At 40.1% G+C, this 6,665-nt stretch overlaps 1 long non-coding RNA gene across 1 annotated transcript; it reads left to right on the top strand.

Annotated features, from left to right (window-relative positions):
- The first annotated feature begins 2,706 nt into the window (after nt 1-2,706).
- LOC145430338 (uncharacterized) lies at nt 2,707-5,790 on the top strand. The gene is made up of 2 exons (XR_013910855.1): nt 2,707-2,769; nt 4,465-5,790. It is a non-coding gene; the product is annotated as an uncharacterized LOC145430338 (long non-coding RNA).
- Nucleotides 5,791-6,665: the final 875 nt, after the last annotated feature.

The raw sequence follows: 6,665 nt of genomic DNA, 5'->3' as shown, positions 1-6,665 counted from the left end.
CTGTTTGTGTAATACAGAGAGTGAATGAGACAGTTTCATTTCTGCTCTCTAGAAATTGCAGTTACTGCAGTTGGGTGTTTTTGTTATGATGAAAGTGCGTATTCTTTTCCCCCTTTTTTTCCCTTTCCTAATATATATTTTTATTAGGGCGACTGGTTTAGCAGTAAGTGTTAAGCAATAGGTTTCTTTTTATCTTTTACAAATTTCTCTTAATTTAAATTTAAAACTAAATATGGAAGTATGATTGAACTTTTTCTTTTTTTTTAGTTTGAATCTCATGTTTATATGCCACCCTTATATGACTCATTTTTTCCCAGCCACACCTACAATAGTTTCACTTTATGAACATCAGCATCTGTTGTAGCAAACATTGTCCCAGTGTGACTGTAATAAATTTGAAATGCAGTTGGATTTGGGGTTGTTGCACCTTGAGCTCAGGTGAATGAGATTACATCATTAAAGACACATTTATGAGTAAAAAGGGAGATTATTGTTGTGTATGTGGCGATGTTAGAGGCAGGAAAAAGAGAAAAAACTGAGAAAATTCTTTTCTAATGATATTTCCTATGCAGGTAGTCATATGACGGCATTATTTGGGAGGTGGGAGGATGGGGAAAGATGAAGGTGTCAGGAAGATCACGCAACCTAATCTAAAAATATGAGCTGCCAAAAGGGGAGTGGAGATGATGCATATCACACATTAGATATGTGGCAAGCTTGGATGTTCAACATGAAATGAAGACTTAACTTGGAGCAACTCCCGTGATTTTTGCTCATCATCATTAAAAGCGCACTCTTCGTCCTGTTTTTAAGACTTTAGAGGTGTTTTTGAAGTGCTTGGTGACTGGGTTTATTGCCTATGAGCACCACAAGATGGCCCTATAATCATTGGAGTGTGTCTGATGGGTTGCACCGAAGATGAAATGAGACTGTCAGCTGGGGGGAAATAAGCAAAAGTGTCTTTAATAACTGTGGCTCCCTGAAGTGAAGCCTTTTAAACGTGACTCTGATTCAAGGGTGGGTGGTATTTCCTGGTGTTTGTGTGCCTCTGTGTGTGTGTGATGCTATTTGACATCACCGGGTGTATTTTGACACAGAAAAAGGTCAGTTGAAATGTTAATGATGTACGCGTTTTGTTTGTGGTGTGCACACGGTGTGTTTTTTTAAAGTTTTTTTTATTACCACAGAGCAAGCATTTGAATTGCTGTCAAAAGGGGTGCTCTCTTTTCAGGAGTCAGCCCATTGACAAGGTACATCTAATTCATTTGGCTGGTTTGTTTTGATGACTCACGATTTAGATGTCATCGCCTCTGATTCATCACCGGGCCCCTGCCTGTGGTGGAAAATGCTCTTCCTCACAGATAATATGGAAAGACAGTATGCTATGCTGGGATGCATACCACTGGAGATGGATTTAATTAACATGAAGATTTAATGCCGGGCTCATTTGTCCAGAAGAGTCTTTAAGTGAGATAATTGGGTTTCAGTTAATTCTTAGAGGTAACCAATCTAGTAAACTATTAATTATGTATAGCTTTAAAATACCCGTTCAGTGTAATACGAAGTCTTCTTACTCATAGACCTTGACCCCTGTGTTTCCTTGAATCTGGTGTATTTACTCATCAGAGAAACAAAAACTAGTGGTGTAAAAGTGTACAGCAGGACAGCACATTTTTATTTCAGACGAGTGTGCTGTCGTGTCACTTTCCGATCACAGCAAAGACTGTGACATCGACTGGATGTGAGTGTTGGATCTGAGCACAGCCATCAGATGAATGTGAGGGCCAGCAAAAGCAAAAGCATGCTTGGTAGGATATTTTCATCCACTGGGAGTGTGGTGCAAATGCCAGAGCGAGCACGGTCTAATAAAACCACAGAGCATCCTAGCCCGGACTCAACACAGAGGGCCACCTGCAGCTCAAAGCAAGGCACGTTGCAGTATTGCATTATTAGAATTACTCCTCACACCGAAGCTCAAAGCTGTGCTCGGATGCAGAGTGATTAACCTGAGGGAACTTCAGAGCAGAATATAACCTGCTGAAGTCAATCTAAGAGCATTTCCTTCGTGGGGATTTCTTTAAACTTTCTAAACCACAATTCTTATGAAATCCTTTCACCAGATAAATAAATAGTGGTGGAGTAGTTAATTACTCTAACATTTAAGACAGCCCCAGGATTATATGTGACAGTCAAACCTCAAGGGTACTGTATATTTATTACAATTGTTGAGTCTTCAACTAACACCTGACGGCAGGAATTAAAGAATAAAGATTAATTTTATTGCAAATAAATACTACTGATGATTTCTGATGTCTGTCAGTTGTGCACTGTTAGTGTTTAAAGATGGCATTACTGTCACGGCTGGGGCAGCAGTCGTGTGGTGGAATGAACGAGGACCCAAGATGCAGATGGCAGTGGAGGTGCAGGTGGAGATTTATTTACAGTGAAAAACCCAAGGTGAGGGCAGAACTGAACAGAAACCTAAACTGGGAAAACTAACACAAACAGAGGACACGAGGCGAGGACCAGAGCGCCACGGCGATATACCAAAAGGATGCAGAGAAATGCAGACGACGCAACGAGGAGCACAGGCAGACACATACTATAAATACACACACCAGGTAATCAGGAAATAGCACACAGGAGGGGACACAGCTGGAACTAATGGGCATAACGAGACACAGACCTACAAAGTAAAACAGGAAACGCACAGACTGTTTTACAACACAAAACTCAGGCACCCGAACAGAGCACAGAGGGAAGACACAGGTAGGGATAATAAATGTGACAACCAAACCCAAAGAACTAATACAAAATCAGAATAAACTAGAAAATGATAATAAACTCCAGTTCCAAATAATTTGAGGTGCTGGGTAAAATGTAAATAAGAACAGAATGCAATGATTTGCTTATCTCATAAACCCCTCACAACAGAACACAGAAGGTTAACAAACAAACGAGTTTAAGAAAACTGTTGACTCAGCTTGAATTTGATGGAAGTAACATATCTCTAAAAAACAACAAGAAGAACAAAAAACTGGAGCACCTGCTCTTCTTTAACAATAGTCCATAAACCTCTGAGAACTAAGACCAGTAGCTTCACAACAGTCCTGGGACTTCTTAGTCATAGTTCTTGTTTCTTGATGGACAAATGTTTTCAGGTCCTGACTGCAGGCAGGGCAGTTCACCATCCAGACTCTATTACTGCAAAACCACGGTGTTGTTATACATGCAGTATGGAGTTTAGCATTGTTTTGGTGAAATTTACAAGACCTACCCTGAAAAAGTAATCATCTGAATGGGAACATATGTTGTTCTAAAACCTGTATATGATGTCAACTTTACAGACACAAGTGCCATCAGAAATGCAGGCTTTAAAAACGGAGCACTGACTATAAGCTGCAGGCTCTCTCTCCTTGTTACTCCAGAGGTCTGACCACAGTTTTTCATTTTGTCTCAGTCCTTTTTAAACGAGCTTTGGCTCAGAGAAGACGACGGGTCGACATATTGTTTCTTCTTTGCAACAATAAAGCTTTAAGCTGTATTTGTAGATGGCACGGTGAACAAACAGACAGTAATTTCTGGAAGTGTTCATGATTGATAGAGCCCAATTATAATGCAGTGTTGCCTGAGGGCCCACAGATCAGACATCAAGACTGATTTTCAACTTTGTCCTTGCACGTACAGAGATTTCACCAAATTTTTGTAATCGGTTGATGAGATTTAAGTCTTCACAATTTTGCTTCTCTAAGATCTGTAGCTGTAAAATGTTCCTCCAGCTTAGTACTCCTTATTTTTCAAGCTTTTGTCTTTTGTCCAAACAGTGTTTTAAGATGTATTGCCGCCACCAAATTCAAAATGATATAATATTTCTCATGAAACAATAAAACGTGTCAATTTTATCGCTTGATATACCCTCTGTGTTGGGTTTTTCCTGTGTTTTTTTAATATTTTACACAGCATCCCAAATTTCACAGATTTGGATTTGTAGAAGTAAATTAAAAAAAATAGAAATTTTCAGGTCATTATGCAAGTTTAAACTGCAGTGTGTGGAATTTATGTCTTCTTCCACTACCCTTGCCATGGACATCAGCTGCTTCAAAAACAGCTGGTGGCATTAATTGTTCAGTCACGTGGCATTAAGTCATGGCAGAAAACGAGGGCACCATAAAGTGATGCCATTAACAGTCTGGCAGTCCAACAATTTAGAAAACACGTTGGAAATATGGTATTTATGTTTGATTTTCTTGTCATTAATTTCACTAAATCTATGAGTATTGCACATTCCTTAGAAACAGATGCATGTAAAAGATTTAATGGTGTGCATTTTAATCATTTAAAGACGACGGTGGAGGAAAAATTGCTACTTCAGACCTTGACCTAAATAACCTGACCTGACACGGTGGTCTTATTGATGATTGGTTGTTAATCCTGTGTATTAACTCTCAATGTCCATATATGCAGCTGTCTCACACCAGAAAGTGCTTTGCATGCCGCTGACCCGAAAACCTTCCCTGGTGTGCCTCGAGCTAATTTTTCACCACATTAGCCTGGGCAGACATAAAAACTGGGCCACCGTGAGGACAAAGCCAGTTTGTGTATACATCCACAGCAGGAAGGCATGGGACAACGCAGCGGAGAAAGAGCTGGAGTGTTCTGAATACTTCACTTCTCAGAGGCATAAAGACAAAGAATTAGGTGATGAGAAAAAAATCCCCAAAACATCAGAGTGACACGTGAGTGCGAGAAAGCATTTCCTGCCTGTGTGTGTGGATATGTGGCGGTACACAGAGACACACACCAGTACAGGCTAACCAGGAGGTGAGAGCAGGGTTTGACATTGATGAATGCCACCCTCTCCTTTCCGTCCTCTCTGTCTTAGAGGCACAGAGGAAGCTTTCTACCGCTTTCCTTTTTTCAAGAAAGAACCTCATCAGCATTCAGCATGCATCACCAGCTCACTGCATCCAATCACGTGCTCTCACCATACAGAGCGAACATTTGTGACTGTGTGTGTGTGTGTAAAGTCTGTGTGTGATGATGGGAGACTGGCATAGACAGGCAGGGAGAATCCCTTTGTGCTGCCTGTGAATGCCCAAGGTCATGTATGAACACATCTGAGACGGGCACCAAGAGGAAATAATAACATTCCAGGTCAAAGTGTGTGATTTGTTTGTTTGCTTGCAGTTCGTTAGGGTTAGTGGAAGCAAAGGGAAGATAAAAGGGTGCTTCTCGTTGGCTAGATTTGCCTTAGATTATTAATCTAAAGTGATGCTTCATCTCCCTTCTCTCCAAGAAAACCCTCCAAAGCTCATACATTTAAATTTATATTCAATCATAATCTTAGGATAATCCAAAATGGTTAAGTGCTAAAAGGGGGATTAGAGGTGTGGGAGCGAGAGCTCGGCCACAAGTCGATTTCTCCGAGAGATTGCACTCATGTTTGATACCCAGTTCCCATGGCAACCAGTTACTGTGGCGTACCTGACCTATATATGTGCTGTATGTACACAAACATGTGCTAACCATCTGTTACTGTTGCTTCGTACAGTGGCTCATGGGGACTTTGAGGAGCTGCTTAATGAGTTTTGGTAATTACAAGAACAAACACAGGAGCCATAAGCTGCTTTTCACCATTTCTCATGAGCTGTGCAAACAGAAACCGCCACTCACACGGATGCATGTTATGTGTTTGTAATTAGCACTGTAAACGTAAGAGGACACGATTTTAGATATGGTGACACCTGACATGTTGTACCAGCAAAGCGCTCCAAAACGTACCACTAATAATAAACCGCCATAACTGCTGCAATGCTGGAAAGTAAAGTTACTCAAGAAACTTAATTACAGTTTTAAGGTAGATTTTACCTAATAACATTTCAGTTCAATTTTATCTATGTAGCACCAAATCATAACAACAGTCACCTCAATACTGTAAGTTACTTATTCTTCAATAATAAAGAGGAAAAACAATTAGATGACCGCCTATAACCAGGTCATCTAACTGTTGACCTGGCCTATGAGCAAGAACTTGGTGACACTGGGAAGGAAAAACTCCGTTTTGACAGGAAGAACCAGGCTCAGGGAGTGGCAGCCATCTGACTCAACAGGGGGGGGACAGGACAAAGACCTGCTGTGGAAGAGAGCCAGAGATGATAATAACCAGAGCTGGCAAAAGTACAAACAATCTGTACTTATGTAGTACAAATCCTACTGTTAAAAAAATACTCCAGTAAAAGCTGAAGTACTGATTCAACTTCTCGACTCAAGTAAAAGTAAAAAAGTACAGACTCTGAAATGTATTCAAAGTAAGAAAGTAAAAAGTTTGGAGGATGTTTCCATTTTGTACGAAGCTAGCTGAACCTTGTGCTATATTAACATAATGATAAAATAATATCAGTAGAATAAAAACCTTAGTCTTTTTAAAAATTCGAATCATATTCAGCTTGAATCAGAGGGAAAAGAAGGAAAATAAAAAAAAATATATCTATTTTCTGTTTCCTACATTGTAGAGGGCATCTTTGCCTCTAAACAGGAAAATGTGCACAGTCAGGGGGTTAAAGTGGATTCAGCAGGTGGAAGAACCCTAAAATTTGCTGTAATGGTTCAGTGTGGGGAAAAGAATCATAACTCATGGTAATTTCTATTGAGAGCTCCAGTAGATT

This window comes from Astatotilapia calliptera, chromosome 8 (genome assembly GCF_964374335.1).
Source record: "Astatotilapia calliptera chromosome 8, fAstCal68.1, whole genome shotgun sequence".
Taxonomy (NCBI): domain Eukaryota; kingdom Metazoa; phylum Chordata; class Actinopteri; order Cichliformes; family Cichlidae; genus Astatotilapia; species Astatotilapia calliptera.
This window is presented reverse-complemented; position numbering and strand designations above follow the sequence as displayed.